The 21,769-nt window shown below is 40.0% G+C and overlaps 1 protein-coding gene and 1 long non-coding RNA gene across 4 annotated transcripts in view; one reads left to right on the forward strand and one right to left on the reverse strand.

Moving 5' to 3' along the window:
• The window catches only part of MBOAT2 (membrane bound O-acyltransferase domain containing 2), a 92,446-nt gene that overhangs the window by 31,828 nt on the left and 38,849 nt on the right, over positions 1-21,769 (forward strand). The window contains exon 1 of one of the 3 annotated variants that reach the window (XM_064412003.1): positions 20,868-20,987. The exons of the other annotated variants lie outside the window; for them this stretch is intronic. The gene's annotated coding sequence lies outside the window, so the exon portion shown is untranslated. Of the gene's footprint in view, positions 1-20,867; positions 20,988-21,769 lie in introns of those variants that run through there. 3 annotated transcript variants of the gene reach the window in all.
• Positions 10,183-13,399, reverse strand: LOC135296079 (uncharacterized). The gene is made up of 3 exons (XR_010358131.1): positions 13,277-13,399; positions 10,474-10,561; positions 10,183-10,389 (listed from the first exon to the last, which is right to left on the reverse strand). It is a non-coding gene; the product is annotated as an uncharacterized LOC135296079 (long non-coding RNA).

The following is a 21,769-nucleotide window of genomic DNA, read 5'->3' on the forward strand; positions in this document are numbered from 1 at the left end:
GTGCACTTTCAGCCCAGAAAGCCAATTGGATCCTGGGCTGCATCACAAGAAGCGATGCAGGTCAAGCAGAAGCCAGCAGGTCAAGGAGCCAATTCTGCTCCTGTGGCACCCGACCTGGAGGACTGTGTTCAGATCTGGGGTCCCGAACATAAGGACATCAGACTGTTGAAGCTGGTCTAGAGGAGGACCATGAAGATGATCATAAGGCTGGAGGACTTCTCCTGTGGAGACAGGCTGAGAGAGATGAAGCTGTTCAGCCTGGAGAATGAAAGGCTTTGGAGAAACCTCAGAGCACCTTCCAGTACCTAAAGGGGGCCAGCAAAAGAGCAGGAGAGAAAATGTTCACAGGGGCAGGTAATGATAGGGCAAGAAGAAATGGCTTTTACCTGGAAGAGCAGAAGTTGAGTTTAGGTATAAGAAAGAAATACTTCCCTGTAAGGATGATGAGGTGCTGGAACCAGAGCAGTTGTCCAGAGAAGTTGTGGCTGCCTCATCCCCAAAAGTGTTCAAGCCCAGGCTGGATGGAGCCCTGAACAGCTTGGTCTAGTGAAAAGTGCCCTTGGGCAGGGGGATTGGCACTAGATAATCCTTATGGTCCCTTCTGATCTAAGCCATTCTGTGATCCTATGACTTGTTCTTCCACAGTTCAGTCGCTTTCTGGTTCCTTTTGATTCCTTAAAATGGCAGAGCATGATGGGCTGTATGTGATTGGTTTCATCTTATTTTTTTCAATCCCTTAATGAATAGAAGCTAATGTTGTGCTTGTGCATTTGAAATTGGCTGACTGGTTTAATCAGCTTGGGCATAAATTTGACTTTTTTAAAGATAATTTTCTTTGCATGTCATGAAAATGGGAAGCTGAGTGAAGAGAGTACTATCATACTAAATCTGTGATGTTTTCAAAGCCTTCGCCCATCTCTTGTGGACTTGATGTATCCTGCAGACCAAACTTTGCCATTCCTTTGTACGCTCAGGATTCTCTTTTGGTAGCTGGACCTTGTATTTCCATTCTGAGTACCTGCTAATGATTGCATTCTTGTGAACTGGTGCAACTCCTTGCTGTTTTCCTTCTGCCTGCCCCTCTTTCCTCTATGGTGAAACCGTGTGGTGCCATGACCTTTTGTGTGTGAACTGCCATACCTTTCCATGTTTTTCAGTTTGAAGGGTGTGCTTTTTTAATTTTTTTTAAAAAATTTGAACTGGTGATATTTATCTGGCTGTTTTGTACTGCATGCTCTAATCTTTTTCTGTATCTGCTCAAGTCTGGGCAGAGGATGGCCTTTTCAGCTTCAGATAGGAAAGAATTTTCTCTATTTCTCTTCCGGGACTCTGTGTTGGATAATATTAATTAGAGAGCCTGCTACTTCCAAATTAATTTAATGCTCCTGTTCTTTTCCAAGGGATTAACTACTCATTCAAATACAGGATGCTGTCACTGCATCTATCAGAATCTCATTTCCTTTTGGGATCTTTTAAAAGATCATTTTGAGATAGTCCTTTTTGCTAGAGTATCTTGATTGTGGAAAAACACAAACAAATAACCAAAAGCAAATGAAAACCAAAAAGCTTCACCCTAGAACTAAGCCCCAAATGTCCCCAAACTAACAATGACAAAATACAAATCCTGGGCATTTATTTTTGTTTTATAGTCTGACATAGTTCAGTATTCCAAATTCTAAAAGGAAGGAAGGACAGCAAAAAAAGTTGAAAACCAAGTTGGGAACAGGGCCTCTGACTTAATTAGTGTACATAGGGCCTTTGGTAGGTGTTACTGTTTTCCACTAATATAGATGTGATGGTTTTGGGTTTTTTTACATCTTTGCATCTTGCTTTCTGACTCAGTCTTTGGGGAAGGGATGATTTAATTTCTCAAAGGGAACTAGTAGGTTTACCTTTTAAACATCATAGGCTGTTTCGGAGATTATTTGGCTGCAGTAATGAAAGATGCTGTATTATTCATGAAGTGTCAATCTTCCTGCTGTTTAAACTAGATAAATACAATGAAATGTCATTTCCAGAGATTGCATGAATAGAGCTCCAAATCCATAGGAAGCATTTCTAGATAGTAAGAGAGCGTTTCTGTTCCACTGGAACAAAAAGCTGTCCGAAATACAGGGTGCAGACAGTCTACTGAGCAACTACTAATGCAAAAGTCACCATTTAAATGAAATAAGTATACACCTTCCTCTTAGACAAGCTTGGAGTTTTAGAAAGAGATTGCTAATTGATTCTTCAGGATCTGTTGGTATGAAAATTTTAATTAAAAATTGAAGACTTTTTTCTGAACTGGACACTATCAAGAGTATTTTCAAGTTAATATGTAGGGATTGTGTTTTTTGTTCTCTTTTCTCCTTAAAAGCAAATAAAGTTTCTGCATTTAAGTGTTTTACTACGGTTTGGATTTTTATAACCTTTGGTAGACTAGGTAAACTGAAGAAACCAGCAGAAATAAAGAGTAGATTAGAAACAGTATTCCATGTCTTTCTACACTGTCTTCTCGGAGTTGCTGGAAAGGACAAGACAATAAGACTTCTGTCAACAGATCAGCACTTTTGGAAATGCTTCTCTGAAGGAAGAAACCTTCATCTATTTTCATGCTTGTTTGTGTTCCTGTTTCTTACTTGTGCTCATCAGGGCATGCCTTGTGAGAATCAATGTGTGGGTGCAGTTCTGCTGCAGAGTCCAAGATCTCTGCCTGAGGAGGAGGGACAAAGCTTCTCATGGAATGTAACTCAGGTTCTTAATCCACAACTTCTCTGCACCTGTACCTGAGGTATATATGCACAACTGGGTTTTCTAAATGAAAATTTTAGAAATAGCTTGTCTTACAGTGGATTGCTGTTTATGTAGGTTTTGGCCACGAGCTTTGTACCCCCATTTGGGATGGTGCTGAATCAAATTAGAGTTCTATTACTAGATTTGCTTCTTGCTCATTTTTTTCCTTTTTATGAAGTTAAGAAATCCATTATTCTAAGCACAGTCTTTGGATTTCTGCATTTCTTCAGATGTTCTGTCTGCTTTCCCTGCTTTCCCAAAGGAATTAGTAAGAAATACTACATCTGGCTTTTCAAGGAGACAAGCATGTAAAGGCAGTACGTATAGAAGAGAAAAAGTGTGGGTGAGAACTTCAGCTCAGTTCCATTTTTTGCACTGCTTGCTTTTTTTTTTTGCCTTTAATGATGTGTTCTGTGACTGATTGTAAACAAGTTTAACACACAAAATATTTGAAAAATCTGTGAGTTAGAAGATAGATGTTGTAGGTTACCTTTCTCTTAGCAAGGAAAGGTTTCTGAATTTGCTGAAGGCTCATCCTCACTTGAAAATATTTGTTTGCATAGATAGGAGATAAGGGAGGTGCAGACTGCCCGCCCTCACAGCATAGCTGCACTCCTAATCCAAGTTTAACATATGGAATGTGTTCAAAACCAAGTACATGACTATAATGTGAAATCTTCTCAGCAAATGTAACCTTGGTTTGACAAGACTGAAAGCATTTAAAAGAAATTTGAATAGTACTAGGATGGTATGACACAAAAGCAGCTCCTGTGGGTGTGTCTTGTGCCTGTGAGTTTCTCTTGCCAGATCATCAGTGTCTTGACTGGCTCCCACAGCTGTTTTTCCTACCTATTGCATCTGATCTCTTAGTAGACTTTAAATTATAAATATTTTAAATACAGATGTCTCTTTATCTATGTACTGGAAAAAATTTTAGGCAGATTCCTTTTCTCTCATTTTGAAAAATATTTTTTTGGTAAACAAAATCCAATATAGAGCTCTGGAAATGGAGGCTGAAAGGGGTTTGAGAGTTTATCTGGATCTCTGATCAGAGTCAGTTTGAAAGCTTCAAAAATATCTTAAAAATGCTACAAAGTTTTTGGCCTTGTTTGGCAATCTGTACAGGTGCTTAAGTATGCTTGCAGTTAGGTTACCCTAGAAATTAGCCCAAGTTTAGCCTAAATCATCTATAGTTTGAGCCCCTTTGGTCTGTGTAGGGAAGTGTATTTCCCTTGTGTTTGCAAGAATCTTCTATTTATATTGTCTTCTTTCAGTCCAGTAAAGCCTGAAAAAGTCTATTTAAATCTCTGCTTAGGTTGTGTTTTCAAGGCCTCTTTCCTTTTTTTGTGTAGCTGCTTTTGGAATTCTTCCAGTTGTTCTATGTCATTTGGAGATGTGCTTCTCAAAACAGGTTGAGGTATTTGTAATGCTAAGCAGAGTAAAAGGCTTATTCTGTTTGTTTAGCAATGCTGTTACTTGCATGGATCCTTTCCTGCTCTAATGCTGCCTAATAGTTGGTTTCCATTACAGATTTTTATGGTTGATTATTTACCAAGCAAAACTGTGCTTTGCATGTAACTTAATTCAGCTCCATTTGTGGCTTTTAAACCTTTTTCAATTTTTCTTTTTTTCCCCCTAAGATTTTCTGATCAACTGAGTGTTTGTAATTTTTGTAATGTAATGTCTACTTGAAGATTTAATTAGTGTGTTTACTGTTACCAAATTATTTAAATATTCCCTGTTGTTTTCATAGGTTTGATTAGTGGAGTGATACTGATAGATCCTTATGATTTGATGGTATTTCATAAATTTTTTTTGTACAATTTGGATTTGGGTTGGTACTCTCCAGCAGCCCAAATGTTAGGATTAAGACAGACTGACTGGCTGTAGGCATAACTTTAACCATAGCCAGCAACTAAGTACCATGCAATAATAAACTAATAAAAAGGGAGACAAAGAAATAAAATTGCAGAGGAACAAGTGATGCACGGTACAATTGCACATCATACCTCTGACTGATGCCCAGCCTGTCCCTTGGCAGTGATTGGTCCCTGGAGCAGTTCCCCCAGTTTCTATCCTGAGCTTGGGCCCTGTGGTGTGGAATATGTTGAGTAGTTTGTCACCTGCCCAGGCCATGTTCTCTCCCAGCTCCTTGTGTACCTCCCCTCTGGCAGAGCATGAGACACTGCAAAGTGCTGGCCTTGGAGCAAGCACTGCTCAGCAACAGCTAAAACTTCAGTGTGTCAGCAACGTTACTAGGAAGCAAATTAACTTTGTCCCAGCTGTTCCTCACCCTGGCTGTGCCAAGGATAGGTTTGGTCATGGATGGTGGTCATGCTCAAGCCACATCTGTTAGCTGCACTTATAAAATCAAACTGTACTTGTTCTGGACAAGCTTTTGATTCAGTTGTGTTGCACTGTTTGCCTTCTAGGTGTTTATAAATATGTACTGTGTAAAAAGTCAACAAAACCCTTTATGGTATTTAATTTCCAGTTCAAAGGTCTATGATTTTTTAAATTCCTTTCTACTTTTAAAGACAATGTTCTAAAGAGATGTAGCCCTTTTTTCCAGTTTCAAGGAAGTCTTACCCATGCAATTTTTTTCTCAGTGGATAATTATTAAATATGACTAAGCATCATTTAGCTTAATATCTTAGGGATTTTACTTGTATTTTGATTTGTCAGCTCCTACTTCTCCAGATTGTTTCCGAACCTTATTTTCCATTTGCTTTGTGAATTTGTCCATACTGCCTTTACGATTTACAGACTATTTGGTTTGTGTTTTTGAATGCATTGTGACTGTTAAAAAGAAAGATGTCTCAAAAGCAGCTTCTTGTGAATTGCACTTAAGGTTTAAGCTTTGGTAGAGAGAAGGGGCTGCTGTCAATTGTCACCTGTTAGGAAGCTAGTAGAAGTAGAGTATTTCTGGGTGAAAGTGTAGTAACCATACAACTCAATTATGGTTATTAATGATCTGAAAGAGACAGTAATAACCATGGAATCACAGAATGATTGAGGTTAGAAGGAGCCTGTGGAAGCTGCCTGGTCCAGTCACAAAGATAAATAAACTCTTCAAGCCAGGCCACCCAGAGCATAATGCCCTGCTCCATGCCCAGATGGCTTTTGAGTATCTCAGAGGTGGGAAGACTCCACAAACTCTCTGGACAACCTGTGCCAGGGCTCAGTCACTCTTAAATAAGAGAATGTTTCCTGCTGTTGACAAAGCACCTTGTGTGTTTCAGTTTGTGTCCATTGCCTCTGGTCCTGTCACTTGGAGCAATGGTAAAGAGCCTGGCTGCATCCTCTTTATACTCTCCCTTCAGGAATTTGCACACACTGATGAGGAACCCCTGAGCCTTCCTATCTCCAGGCTGAACAGTCCCAGCTCTCTCAACCTTTCCCCACAGGAGAGAAAGTCCAGTCCCCTTGTTATCCTTGTGGCCTCTCTCCAGAATGTCCATGTGTCCCTCTTGCTGAGGAGGCCAGAGCTGTGCCTGCTGCTCCAGGTGTGTGTGGCCTCATTGTGCAGCGCTGTGTGGGGAGTAGGTGCCACCTCCCTTGAATTGCTGGCAACACTTTGCAAGGTTTGACTGAATGAGGCAAGTAATAGTGTTCTGAAGAATTTCAGAACAGGAAAGAGTAAATGGACAAAAAAAAAGACAGGCTGGGTTCAACACTGAAAAAGCCAACAATACATACTTCAGTGGAGGCTGTTCAACTGTGAGTGCAACATGGTGGCTTGAATTTAGGAGTGGGATGTGTATGTCATGGACAACCTCCAAGAGAAGCTTTTCAAAGCAAACTAAGTCAAGTGGAGAATAACAGGGAGGACATGGTGTTGTTACGTGGATAGTGGATGTGGTGTAATTCTGAGCCCAGTCTCAAGGACTTTTTCACACAGAGTACTGCACATTTATTGTGCATTTGGAGAGCGTAATTTAACAAAAAAAAAAACAATAGGTGTGGAAAATTCAGACGAGGCATTGTGGATGTCTGAGTTGGCTATCTTGAAGAGGAAGTTAATGAAAAGAGTTGTGACATTGTAACCTGCCTAAAGCTGTTTGTCTGCTAGGAGAAACTGCATTTCTCTTGTATCACAGTGGGGGGGAGACTGGGAAGGGATCTGGGATGGAAACCTGGATTTCATCTTCCTGTTGCTGAGAAAAGCAGGATTTATGATTGCCCTGTTCAACAGGACTGCTCATTTCTAAAAAGAAGTATTTTTGTTCATGATAGTCTCTTGCCCTGAGCATGTACCTACTTTTAATCATATACCCAGTTCTAGCTATGAATGGAGATGCATATGAACATCAGAGAAAGTCAGCTTATTAATTTTTCCCTCAGGAAGAATGTAAATCCAAATTGCTTTTAAGATTCCCCTTTCAAAAGGGGCAGGCATTTCCTTCTGTCTCAGTTCATAGTGGAAATATAGGTTTTAATTTTCTCAGATGTTGCTGGGGGTAAGACTAGAAAAATTCCAAGAAGAGCCCCACTATCCTTACTAAAGAGAAAGTATTCTGGAAGGGTTGTAAATGCCAGGTATCGGGATCTAAAATGGTCTCCTACTGTAAAGAGCAAAGATAAATTCTTCTGGAGATAGACTTTTAAAGGGAGATTTTTTTAGTTCACCTTGGCTTCTGATGTAGCACAGACATAATATTTTCATGGTTAAACCAGTAAGTTGTTTATTTAAATGTATTTCAAAATCAAGATTGGATGTTTTTGTGTAAGACTTCAAGAGTCAGAAAATGTTTTCCATTAAACTGGATTCTGGTAATCACATTTATTGATTCTAATCTGAGTGTTTTTGAGCTGTATTCCTGGCATTATCTCATGTTATGCCTGCCTGCCTTTTTACTAAGTGTCCTAATGGAGCTCTCACTCTTTCACTATTAAAGTGAAGATTTGTCTTCTAACCAGGTATTTTCTAGTCTGAGCTACTGTGCCATGTGGTTCTCACAACTGCTTCTGATGTATCTGTTCTGACAAGGGTAGTGTGCTAAGCAAGCCATGGGTTTGATCCTGGATGTAAAACTTAAAAATTGCCTAAGAAGTATAAAAATCAAGAGCAGTGAACAAAAGGCATCATGCCTAGTTTCTTCTTTTGAAGACAAGGATAGGTGGAAGTAGAAACTGTTTCTTCCCATGAGAGCTTGCTTAGGGGTTAAGGGACTGAGAAGTGTGACAAGGGGAAGCTGCAGATGCCCAGGGCTCACCAAGGGGCTGCAGGACTGTGGTGAGGAGCTGGGAACAGGCAGCCAGTTCTCAGAGGGGACAAGGAAAGCCTCTGAGGGATTGGGGTAGTTGAGCAGAGTCTGCCACTGTTCAGAAAATACTAGACTTGGCTGGAAGTGTGGGTCTGTCTGCCAAGGACACAATGAACAAAGGGAGGGATGTGCTTTGTGTTCTGGCTGCCCTACTTGCTCTCAGATTTTTCTGTTAGGAATTTAAGCTTCTAGTTCTTGTTCTAGTAAAGTGTATGTTGTTTTGTTTTATTGTGTATCATGTTCCCCCCTTTTGTGTCTGTTCTCCCCCCAAAAAGAAAATTTAAAAGCCTTTAAAACAGTCCTCAAAAACTGCATAAAGAGGAGAGGGGTGTGAGAATCCAGACACATAATTTTAAAACTGTGGCTAACTCTGGGTGCTTTGCATAAATCCTGTCCTTTGACTAAGCAGTTTGGGTCATTCACATGTGGAGGCTTTCTTACAGAAGTTTTCCCACGGCAAATTGTAGTGAGTGATGGAGCTTATGGTTATTAAAGTAAATTTTTTCTTTTTATACCTTTATTTTCAGATGCTCCCCTGCCATTTTCCAGTTATTTGTTTCAAATTATCTTTACAAATGTTTGGTGTCTTTGATCAAAATGCTTATTTTTTCTACAGTCTCTGCCACCTCTACTAAAAGTTGAGTTGACACATTTGCTCTTATAGTTACGGGCCTCTGCAACTTAAGAATGTGTATTTGGGAGTAAATAGTTTTGTAGCTAGAGTGGTAAGAGAAATCTGACTTAACTGTGATGCTTACAGTGCAACAGAATCTGCTATTTAAATTAACATTTTAGGAACTGCAAGTTTGTGTAGGAGGTACTTGTTCCTACTATTAAGTTAAAATATTGGGATTTTAGAGTAAGAGGCTTTTAGTGCAATTCCATAAATGCAGCAATATTTTGTAACTTGCTGTGTGGACATATATAGGTACTGTACAGATGAAACTGTGCAAAAGTATAATTATTACATTTATCCCATGTGGCCCCGTCTCAGTTGTGCTCCAGTATTCCTTGCTGCAATGTAGTTTCTTTCAGCAGGGTTTGCTTCATCCTGCATCTGTGGCATTCTTCTGTGCAACTCTCCCCTATTGCAAGTCCTAGGAAGGATTAGGATTATTTGAGGAAAATTAACTTGTTTTGGGACAAAGAGCTATTAAACACTATTGGTTTGTATTTGGAATGCACTTATATTATGATGTGATAGAAGCTTTAATAAAAGAAATTTCTTATTTTATTTCTCATTTTATCTTAAAAATTAACAATTAATAAACTATTAATAGTTAAATAGACTGAATAAATTCATAGAATGAGGGACATCAAGGTCTCTGACTCAGCCTCCTGCTCAGAGCAGGGTCAGTGGTGGGAGCAGATGAGTTTAGTCAGGACTTTGTTTGGTTGGATCTGGTCTTTGTTCTGTTGCCATCCTATACTTTCTCCTTCAAGCTGATCATCAACTAGGAATAGATCTATATAAGGTTGAGGTGGACCTTGAGAACAAAAACTTACCCAATGCCTCATCATACACATTGAATTAAAATTACCTGCATTACCACTTCATAAAACATCTCTGGGGCCAAACAAACAAAGCTGTGTGCTGCTTAACAGCAGTTATGATTGTCAAAGGTTTCCCTCTCTGCCTTGTAAACCTGGTCTCATGGTTGCGCAGTGATCCAGTGTGATTTGGCCATGATGAATAACTCTTTGGATTAAAATCTTTGTCCCTTTATTCTTGCAGTTGTAGATTCTATAGGAGACATGTGTTTTCACTTTTTTCACATCATTACTTTCATAGGCTTTATTGGTTCACTGTTGAAATAATTTGAGAAATTAATTCAGTCATTGCAGAAATGCAGCATGTCTTTGCCATGTTAAAATAATCAGTTGAGGCTATAGATGTGCTAATATGTTTGTAGTCTCCTAAAATACCTTCTCTGGCAAAGGCACAAATAACTTAAGGGTGCATTGCTGATTTTTTTGGTTGTGTCACCGATCTTAATTTACTAACGGCTGAAGGCTAACCTAGGCTAACCTATGTACTGCTTTCAGCTATAATGGAAATATCTGACCTGTATGGTAGAACTTAATAAAGACTGAAAATACTTTAATAAACCATCAACGGAAAAGTTTAAGACTAATGTGGTTAGTTGTTAAGTATATAATTCTCTATGAATTGTGACAGGACTGCATCTCCCTTTTTGTAGGTGTCCTTTACACTTGATGCTGCTTCAAGTAGAATTTTTTTTTCTCATGATGGCTTCTGTTGTTTCTTTTTTCCCATCCTTTCTCAGTCAACACTTGTTATCTTTGCATCTCCAGAGATGAAGTATGACAAGGTTCTGGCATTCAGCTGAAATCAGTAAAAGGAGATATGAATCTTACAGTCTGTTTGCTTGTTTTAGTTCTGTTGTCTTCTCACAAGACTGCCACCAACCTTTTTCTTCCTGCTGTCTCTTTCTAATTTGAATGTGTGTGCTGGCATAAGACTGTATGTGAAATGGTGTTACAGCAAACACTTGTCCCTGGAAGAAGACCCAGAAGTTTGAAAAGCATTCCATCTTTAAATTTTTTCCCAACTTATGCCTTTGTCCAGCAGAGAGCTGCTAAATTGGTCTGGAGAATCTCTCTAATGAGGAAAGGCTGGGGGAGCTGGACCTGTTCAGCCTCGAGAAGAGGCGATTGAGAGGGGTCCTCATCAATGTGTATAAATATCTACAGGGTGGCTGTGAAGAGGATGGAGCCAGGCCCTTGGTGGTGCCAACCAGTAGAGCAAGAGGCAATGGGCAGAAACTGATGCACAGGAAGTTCCACCTGAACATGAGGAAAAACTTCTTTACTACTGTGTGGGTGGCCATGCACAGAAACAGGTTTCCCAGAGAGGCTGTGGAGTCTCCCTCACTGGAGATATTCAAGAGCCATCTGGACACAATCCTGTGCCCTGTGTTCTAGGATGACCCACTGTAGTCTCTTCCAACCTAACCCATTCTGTTAGATTGAAATTTTGATTGAATTTCAATTCTGATTGAAATTTTCCAAGTAACAGGAAGGCCTAGATAGAATGTGCTTTCAGACTAGTAATGTCTTTACAGAATCTTTTCTCAGCTCTTCCAACAGCTACAAGTGGGAGGAGAGTGATTACTAATAGCACAAGAGCATTGTAAGTTATTTGAGGGCCTAGCACTCCACGTATTCAATAGCAATTGAAATTTAGCCCTGGCTGGATGGATACCTGGTGGTCTAAAGATCAACCAATGAGATGTATTCACATTGTGAACACATATTTAATTAAACAGCTAGGGACAAAACATAGGTGTATAAACTCACCATGTTTTGTTGTACATAAATAGAATACAGCTGATCCAAACCCCTCATGGAGGAGTTCTCATTACTCTGGTATAACACTTCGTGGGTACCTCTAGATTTCAGTCACCAAAACAGTATGAAATTGTTTACTTAAAAGATACTGTCGATTTCCTTTCATAGTCTCAAGTCACTACTAAGTGTCATAATCCCCAAACATGTTAAATTGTGTTTTTTTAAGGCATGTAGACCAGGACAAGCACATTTAGCTGAAACATTTCTTCAGATTTGGTTTATAATGAAAATACAGAAGGATGCTGAACCGCAGTGATACTGCCAGGCTTCACAATAATGAAAAATCAGAGTGTTCTGTGTGCTTGTGTTACAGATTAGTTTGTCTTGACTGTTACAACGTATGTGATTTTTCAAAGTCTTGACATTCCTGGCAAGTGCAGCGTAGGAGCTTCTGGATGCATTCTAAATTTCTGGCTGACTGGCAATCACACTATTTTTAGTCTTGAAGGCTTGCAGTGTACAGTTTCACATGCTTAGAATAAAATTAAAAGTTCTATCTGAGAATTAGTGATTTTGATTAATGTGAACACAATTTATAAATATGTTACACCCTTTCAATTAAAAACTTGTTTTGGAGAGTAGACAAGTTTAGTGTTTAGGTGTTCTTATAATAGTGACCATAAAGCAGTTCAGCATAAACTAATATCTGGGAAAACTACAGAGCCCTGGGAGTCCAAATGAAAAGTATTGGTGTCTTTTTCTTCTGTTTTGATGGTTAGAGGAAAGGGTGCAGCCAGAAATATGGTGTGAGATAACTTCTCACTTTGTGGCTGAAGCCATCATGAGGGTTTGGGCTTTATGACAATGGGGTATTCTTTGATGACTGTAGTCTGTTATGGAGGGGTGGGATCCACCAGTGTGGAAGAGGTGAGGGGATCTTTGACAGCAGGCTGACCAGTTTGGTGAGGCTGGTTTTCAAGTGAAGGACTTGAGGGTTTGGGTCCAAAGTGGCAATGCTCACATCATCACATCCAGCTGGGGAACAGGAGGAGCTGGATCTCCTTGTGCAGCCACAAAGTTGCTATATCATAGAAATAACTAAAACATGGTGGGCCAGGTCATGTGTCTGGAGAGCTGTGGTGGACAGCTGTGACCTATTTTATAAAGATAGAGCACAACTCCTCCTCCTCTTCTTCCCCTACCCATCTTAAGGAGAGTCTTGAATGTGTAATAGCCATCTGTGGTGATCATGGAGGCCCTTTTGAATGCTTTGGGCCAAGCTCAGAGTAGTTGTCCTCATGGGGAGTCTTACAGTAGTCATCTGCCATTTTCCTCCAAACCAAGATGATAGGGCCAGTGAATCAATATTTGGGTCACTTAAGCAAAGTTCAGATCAGCAGAACCTGGTTCTTATGGGCAGATTCAACTATCCAGACATTTGTTGGAAGAACCATACAGCAGTTGATGTGTCATCCATCAAGTTTCTGGAAGGCACAGGGAACTGCTTCCTCATACAAATGTTAGATGTGCCAACCAGGAGTGAGGCACTGCTCAAAAATGGACAAAACCTGTTTTGCAGTAGCTCAGTTAGTCGTAGCCTTGGTGGCAGTGATCACAACATTGTGGTGTTTGGGATCTGGCTGAGCATGCTGAAGGCAGTACTGAGACAAAACTTTGGAGTTTAGAAGAGCACACTTCAGCTCACTCAGAGCTCAGCTGGGAGGGATCCATGGAGGATAAAGGAGCTAGTGAGTGCAGGGTGTTTTTCAAGGATGTTTTCCTGGAAGCACAAAAGCAGTTCATCCCCCTCAAAGGTGAGGGAAGTAAGCAGAGGAAGAGGTCCCCTTGGCTTAACTGTGAGCTTCTGAGTGTGTTCAAAACCAAATGAGAACTGTAACAGAGATGGAAAAGTGATTGCACACCTGTTGAAAAATACAAGGACGTTTCCAGGGTGTGCAGAGATGCATTTAGGAAAGCAAAATATCTCTTCCTACTGCAGATTATCATAAGTCAGATGAAGCATATGGTTGGGAAAGCCAGCATGGATTCCCCAAGAGCAATGATGCTTGACAAACCTGACTGCCTTCTATGACTAAACAGCTTGCTTGGTTGATGGGGAGTGAAGGGTGGATATTATCTACCTGGATTTCTCCAAGGCTTTCAATATAATTTTCTGTGGCCTTTTCCTAGAGAAACTGATGTGTGATGGCCTAGACAAGCCATTTGTGCAGTGCATGGGGAAGTGGCTGAGAAACTGCACTCTCAGCCAGGTGGTGATAGATGCCTCCTCTTCAAACTGGCATCCTGTCCCAAATTGATTCCCCCAGGGCTTGATATTGGGCTCACTGCGTTTTAATATCTTCAAATGTAATTGGCAAGATGAGATGAAACAAAGGAGAAGTGGACGCTTTGGAAGAGACTGTCTTCCTGCAGAAAGACCTGGATAGGCTGGAAGAATGAGCTGACAAGAACCTTGTGAAGTTCAACAAGGGCAAGTGTAAGGTCCTGTGAGAGCAGAGTCCAGGAGTGCAGCACAGGCTGGCATCTGCCTGTCTGGGGAGCAGCTCTGGGAAAGGGACCTGAGGGACAACAGCTCAAGGGTGAGCATTGTCCTGCTGCAGCAAAGGAAACCAACAGGATGCTGGTCAGGGACATCATCAGCAGAGAGAAATAAGTCATTGTCCCAGTCTATTCAGTGATTGTCAGGCCTCATCTGGAACACTGTGTTCAGTTTTGGTCCCTGCCCTGCAGAAAAGGATGTGGACAGGCTGGAGGGGATCCAGAGAGGGGCACAGAAAAGGTAAAAGGACCGGGCAGCCTGCCATATGAGGAAAGGCTGAGAGAACTGGGTTTGTTCAGTCTTGAGAAAAGAAAGTCAGGGAAGACCTTATCACCATGTTTCAGATTTTAAAGGGTGGCTACAGAGAAAATGGAGAATTCATATGGTTCCTTTTGGAAAAAAAGGGGAAAAATGACTTGTAATGGGTACAAGTTACTCCTTGGAAGATTCCAATTAGACATAAGAAGAAAATTTTTCACAGTGAAAACAATCAAGCATTAGAATAATTTCTCCAATGTAGTGGTGGATTCCCTAATATTGGACACTTTCAAGATTCAGCTGGACAGGGTGCTGGGCTATTTGTCTAGACTGTGCTTTTTCCAGGAAAGGTTGGATCAGGTAGTTCTAATCTGGTATTCTGTGATCCTGTAATTCAGTTCAGTGAATTGTAATCTATAACACCATTGCTCACAGAATGCTCTTGTACACCAGGTGTTTCTGTAGGTGCTATATAGATGGGGCAGTCAGAGGGATTGAAATAGCTCTGTAAATTTAGCAAGTAAATACCAAGGTTCTATGGATTCATACAATGGGAATTTGAATGCCTAGAGAACAGCTGTATAAAGAGGAACACTGCATTTGTGGATCTTGGTTTTAACCACCTGTTTGTAATCATATTATGAGTCTGTGATGGGTTTCCCAGGCTGCTGGAGTCCATTTATCTTCCTTGATTCTGCCTGTCTGTGCTGGCTGTTCAGTGGTGTTGTGGTGAATTGTCTGATGTGCAGTGGGACCTTTGCAATTGTAATCATAGTAAACTTCTTCTATATCTATGTAACGTGTATTTCTTGCTATGAACAAAAAGGTGTAAGCTATTTCTTATAAACGACTCTTTTAACTATTGCTCTGAGTTTAACAGACTTTGAATTGATAATATTTGGCTTTTAATAAGTACTAAATTTTTCATTGTATAATGGCTCCAATAATGATGAAAAAATTTGAGCATATTTCCTAATGCTGAATAGTACCAGTTATGAAAAGTACAACTCAAGATTAACTCCCTTCTTAGTCTCTTTTTTGTAGTTTAGGTTTAAAATTCATACATGTCTCTTTAGAATTCTCTTGTGACTTTTGTGCTACCTGTAGATAAAAGAACTCAGGTAATAAAAATTTTCACAAAGGACGCTTTGAGCTGGCAAAACGATTGCAGATGCCTTCTTTGTGTGTAACTTACTGTCTCTAGGCAGTCCTCCTAGCAGCAGCAGATCTTTTTCATTGGTAAATAGGTGTTGCAAAAGATTTGGTAGTGAGAAGTTCATTTGTTTGGACACCCTGTTTGTGATGAAGAAAGAAAGGTCTTAACCTGCATAAAGAATGGCTCATTGTGTTTGGTCATATCCCTACTTGTACAAAACAGAAGAAACCATTAGTATGAGAAATTTCCAGATAGTGAGTATGAAAAGTGTTTGAATGCTGGGAGAAATAAATTGTTGAAGTAAAGTTGATGATTATTTACTTTCTTCAGAGAATCTTAAATGGCTTTTCTCTGTTATGTAAATTCAGTGAATTGAAAGCTGAGGTATACTAGAGAGTTTTTACATTAGAATATATAAGAGAAAATAACTCAGGAAGGTAATGGAACACCTTGATGAAGAGTGATAGACAAATGGCAGTAATATGGGTGTACATATAGGTGAATAATTAATTGTTTTAATCCCATATCTCAAATGATAATTGATTAACAACCTGAAGTTCCTTATTAGCATTGACATGATGACTGCATTTTTACAGAAATGTAGCCTCTTCTGCTACCATATACTGTGATTAAATCTACCCAAAAGTATCTATTAGTTGTATTGACTTCATACAACTTACTGTGAAGGCCAGGCCATATGATTAATTTGTCTGCAATAACCTGAGCCATTCTAATTTTTAAATTTCTCTTATTAAAAATAAATTGTGAGATAATTTGATTGCACTGGGCATTTAAAGGGAAATGTTTGAAGCGTATTAGAAAATGATGAATGTGCGTGATTTGTTTGTCTCCACTGAAGAGCAGGGAGGTGACAAACCATAATGCAAGCAGTTTAGTGGCTGTGGTAGCCAAAAGTGCTGCCAAGTTTAAATATGCATGAAATAGGATCAAGACGTTATTCCAATAAATCAAAAATATAAAAAGGTATGGGTTATATAAATACAACTATATGTAATAGGTACATGCATACTTGGGCAACATAGTTACTTTCTAATTTAAATATCATAAATACATCTTTGTGTAATATTGTTTGCCTGGGGTTGAAGTAGGTAATAAGTGATTGTGCCATGACTTGGACTGTTATTGAGTAGGTGTTTATTTTGCTGTGGGGTTTTTTTTGGTGTGGTGTTTGTTTGTTGGGGGGGGTTTTGTTTGTTTTTGGTTTTCTATTACTAACTGGAAGCATGAAAAATAAATAAATGCAAAGGCTTTTAATAAAATAAATAAATGCAAGGCTTTTTCATAATGGGGTTCCTTGTGTATCATTGTTTTTTGTGGCGTATCTCAAATTCATCCCTGGAAATAGTCATTAGTGTTTCTCACATGCGGGAGAAAAATCTACACGAAAATAGAAGTTGCCATCATCTATTCCTGTGTCAGGCTTCATCATTGAGCAAAGAAAATGGAGCTACGCACAGGTTTTCTCCTGTCTGAGAGCAGGAAACAGCTGATTTGGGTCTCTGCATGTGTTTCTGTAGGACCATATGACAAACACTGTGACAGTGGTGACGTTGATGCATCATGTGAATGTTACATACATCGGCATGCATTGATTAAAGGATGCCGAAGATAGGACATTGTAGCAGTGCTTTAACTTAGCTGGGGGATGGGGGTTGGACAGAAATGAAACAAGTCATCTGAAGGGATAGGCCTTTCCAGGTTAGAGGAATGTTAAACATTGGAGAAAAGCAGGTGTTTCATTTATGCTATGTTTTAAGCAAACTGTATTTTTCAGAAATGGTTTTATTTGTTTCAAAAGTGATTTATTGCAGCCATTATGCTGTTTGAGACGTGTCTGATTGCAAGATGGTGTCAATAGCTCAGCAAGGTATAGGGCTGCACTGTTGGTGCAGGTCTGAGCAGCTGTGGGGCTTGCACTTGATTCAGTACCCTGCTGAAAACAGAATTGTTTGATTCCTTCCTATAGGCAAAGCAAAAAATAGGATGGGAAATATAAATACCATCATCCCCTCTGATAAAATACCTCTGTAGGGCATTTTGTTTTGAGAAATATTTTAAACGAAAATGCAGCTGCGTTAGGTTGTTAGCACAAACTGCTGGCTTTCCTTTAGTCTTGGAATCATTAAAATACTTGGTTTTTGTAACTAAATCTGATTCCTGTGGCCTTTTGTTTTGCATGCTGCATGCAGGAAGCTGGGTTGTTTATTAATCTGCTGGCTGCCCTGTGCACTGATTCTGGCTGCACAACCACCTTCTCAGCAAATCAGAGCCTGTGTGTTCCCCAGCTGCTGCCATCCTTAACACATGCAGAAAATGTCTCCTGGCTGGCTGAACACAAATTCCAGCTGGCATCACCTCATGGCTGAGCAAACCTGGCCTCTCTCTCCTGGCAGTGTTGCAGCCACACCAGTTCTGTGCCTCAGTTGTGTCTCAAGGCGAAGGTGTGGGGCTGCAGCAGGGATTGAAGGGCTGAGGCTGCTGGGATTCTGCTCCTTCCCCACGGAACGTGAGCGTGTGCATGGGGCACGAGGGGGTGTGTGGCTGGAGCAGAGTGGTGAGTGGGTGAATGGAAATAACAGCTCCCTCTTATCTTCATCCAAGATGATACTTGCCAAATGCAGAGTTAACAGCAGTGATGGGTTTAATGATTGACCTTGCTATTGTTTTGCCATCAGAAAATTGTTCTGTTAAACTACCTGTGAGTTCTTGTATAAAGCACACTGGTTTAATGAAATAGAATTATTGCAAAATATTTTGTACTTAGCAGTTCTAGTTTATAATTTCTCAACCATTGTGACTATTAGGGCTGTTCTTTAAAATAGCACTTCCAGTAGTCCCGTTATTCTCAGTGTTCTGTAATGACATTTTTATTTCCTTAAAAATACTCTGAGAAGTTGTTTTGCTACCACACTCCTAATAGGAGACTGTTTTCTGACTCTGTGGTGTATGGGTTTCTGCTGGTTTGCAAAATTAATGATACTGGGAGCAGTTCTGGTGTTTGCAGAAAAATTCCTTATGTATCACATAGAAGAAAGAGGAAGCATAAAATTACTTGCATGCTGTGATGCTGAAACATTGTAAAGCTAGGAGAACAGATGAAAATTCACAGCATGTCAGCTATTTGTTTTCTGAATTATGAGTACTCATTTATGTCAGAAGATCTCAAGATTCTACTTCCTTCATCAGGGTTTTGTAAGGCAGATTCCAGCATCCTGGAGTTCTGCCTTTACAGATTTTGTGTTGTGAAGCTGGTATGCTTTCTTCTTTTTAAGTGCTCTATATTATTGTCAACTCTTTGAAATGCAAAGGTCAGACTTGGTGCTCTTATCTGCATTGTTTACTGTTATACTTTCAAGTGATTGCAGAAATAGGGGTTGATATGACACAATATGGTTTTTCAAGTGAGAGAGAACTTAGGTGACCCCTCAGGTCTCATCTCAGTTTAACATTAAATTTTGGACATAGTCAACTATCAGCTCTCAGCTTTGAGTTTTTTAGGGGGACAAATATTTTTTTTATTCCCACTTTCCTAATTCAGTGTTCCTTTTGGAGTCTTACAGGAAGAATGAATCACACAATATGTGTCTTCCATTCCAGGGAAGACATGAAAGCACCCTCCCTCCTGCCTGTCTTCTCTTTGAGATGATGTTTCTCTCATTTATTAAGTCTGAAGCTGGTCTCCTTGTCCTTGAGATCTTCCAGAATTGAAGGGAGCAAGGGGAGAGCAAGAGAATGTAACATTAGGGAGCGTGTGGAAGATCTGAAGTAGTTTTACATGCATTTTTGACAAGAATATCTGTGTTCCATTTATCGTGTATTAATGTTGCATTTGGAATATGGCCTGCAGCTATTACTGGAATGATCATTTAATTTAGCTTGGTAAAGATTTACTTTACCAAACCATTATGTTGCCATTATGTAGCAAAACATCAAAATACATTAGTCGAGTGATAATGTCAGCAGCGGATCTGCAGTAAACAAACAGCCAAGCCACCACCAGAGGTTCTGGGAGAATTGAGCTGTGAATGCTCGTGTGCCCAGCCTGGTGTGCCTGTCTGGATGAGGGGCTGGGTGGGGTTTGCCCTGTGGCTGAGGAAAACCCGCCGAGGGCCCTGGGACAGGCAGGCTGGGGCTGGGGCAGCTCTCCTGCCGTGGGTGCTGTCAGGCTGCTGGTGGATCTGAATGTTGGAGAACTCTGTCCACTTGTTAAATTTGCTTAAAAATGCCTGCCAGACCCAAAAATCTTCATCTGAGAGTTGGAAATGGGTGGAATGTGATAGTCAAATTGCTTATTACCAAAGCATGATGGTATGAATGCTTTTCTGGAAATGGGCTCATAGGCAGCCTGCTTTTGTCTTTTTATTTGTTGTTTATTTCAATGCATTTTGGATCTCCACTTGAAGTAATCACAAGGGACAGATTAGTGTGTGAATCAGAAGCTTCTGAGTGGGCAAATGATTATTATTGCTTGTATTTTAGAGGCACACACACTCTGAGGCTGTTATTGTTTACATCATAAAACGGATCTGTTTCCTAAGAAATACCAATTATGTATGTCAATAACGCATACATTAAAAAATTAGAAATAGGCAACTCTTTTTGGTGTAAAAAAAGCAGATTGAGCAGAGTAGCTTACCTTGAGGCTTTCAGATAGTCAAAACTACGCTAATTCTAACCAGTATTTCTGTTGGCTTGTGATGGATGATTGCAGAATTAGATGTTTAGCTTTGACAGTTTGGACTTTTTTGTAATGTACATTTTTCTCTTTGAAGTTTTTTAAGCAAATATTGTATGTTCTAATTGCACAGAATTGCATTTATCTATGTGAACAATGCAAACTGATTATGATCATTAGAATTTAAAAATTAATATAGCTGGATTTTAATAAGAATTCAGTTCTGACCCTAGAGGAAAGAATTTAATTTTTCTTTTAGTTTTTTTTTTCTCTCTTTTTTTTTTTTTTTTTTAATTTGGCATATTCTGTAGAAAAACAAGCAAACCCATGCAGCAGCTTTCAGCACAGGGCTTGGGAAAACTCAGAGGCTATTCTGTCACCTTTTCTAAAAATCAATGCAGTATAATGTTACGTGGTGTCTAGGCCTGCATTTTGAAATGGAATAATTACATACTTAAAGAAAAAAAAAGTACTTTTTCTTAGCATAGTGGAAGAAGTAGATCTTGACTGGACATGAAGCCTTTATTCCAAGGCTGAAATCTGTAGTATGTGCCAACTAGATGGTAAAAAAGCACCCTGTGTTGATTGGTTTATTTAACTTTCTTCTAGCAAAATAGCATATTGTGCTGTTGTCCTTCTACTGCGTGAGAAGAGCCTGAAATAACAGAAACTGTTATGACATCTCTCAAAGCATGCCTTTGTCAAGGTCACAGTTCTATTTTTGCTGCATTTTGTGCAAACAGAGATAGGTACAGTAGGAATGTACATTTTATAACTAAGATGCTGAGTCCCCCAAAAGTGTAAAATGAAAATGCAACTCCCACACTTTGTTATGCATAAATATAACATACATTGGCTGATTGTTAGCCTGGATCTGTGTGCTGCTCAGCGTGCTCATCAGCAGAGACAAATCTCTAGACAAATCTTTCTTGACTAGCAACCCAAAATTTCTGAGGAACACAGGTAAAAGATGGGGGTTCGGCCTTTAAACCACATATGTAATCTTTGTATTCTTAAATGTGTGGCAGCTTTATATAAGTGGGTTCTGCTGGCTCATTAATTTCTACCAAATTTGTGTGTGGTTATGCTGAAGATGTTGAGATTAGCAGCTCTTTCTCAAGTGTACTTGGAGCAACAGAGGGTGATAAAGGTGAGGGTGTGCTTTGGAGTCAGAAGTTGATAGAGGCGTAGTATGCTGAGCGTTATTAAACACGTGGGTAATGTGTTTGACTTCGGGTCTGTGCTGATGGTTTGAGTGTGGGAGAACACTGGGAAGCAACTTTTGTGTTTGCTCTGCTCATCTGCGTTCCTGGGCATCTGTGAGCTCCTGCTGTGGGGAGGACACAGTTCTGGATCCTGGCCTAGATGGACACTTTGTCTGAGCCTTATGTCCTCCTGTTACACGGGATGTGCTGGGCAGGATGGCTGCTGGATGTCCTGCTTTTGACTGGGACAGTGTTATTTTCTTTTTAGTAGCTGGTGCTTTGCCGTGCTTGGGATTTGGTATGAGAATGGTGTTGATAACACACTGGCATTTTGGTTGTGGCTAGGTAATGCTTGCTGTAAGTCAGATGCATGCCAGTTTCCCAAGCTCTGCCAGTGAGGAGCTGCACAAGAAGCTGTGAGGAAGCATGGCCAGGACAGCTGAGCTGAGCTGGCCAAGGGGATATTCTGTGCAATAGAGTGACATGGTCACTGTATAAACTGGGGGGAGTTACCTGGAAAGGGACTGATCTGCTCCTCAG

Source organism: Passer domesticus, chromosome 3 (genome assembly GCF_036417665.1).
Source record: "Passer domesticus isolate bPasDom1 chromosome 3, bPasDom1.hap1, whole genome shotgun sequence".
NCBI classification, from domain to species: Eukaryota; Metazoa; Chordata; class Aves; order Passeriformes; family Passeridae; genus Passer; species Passer domesticus.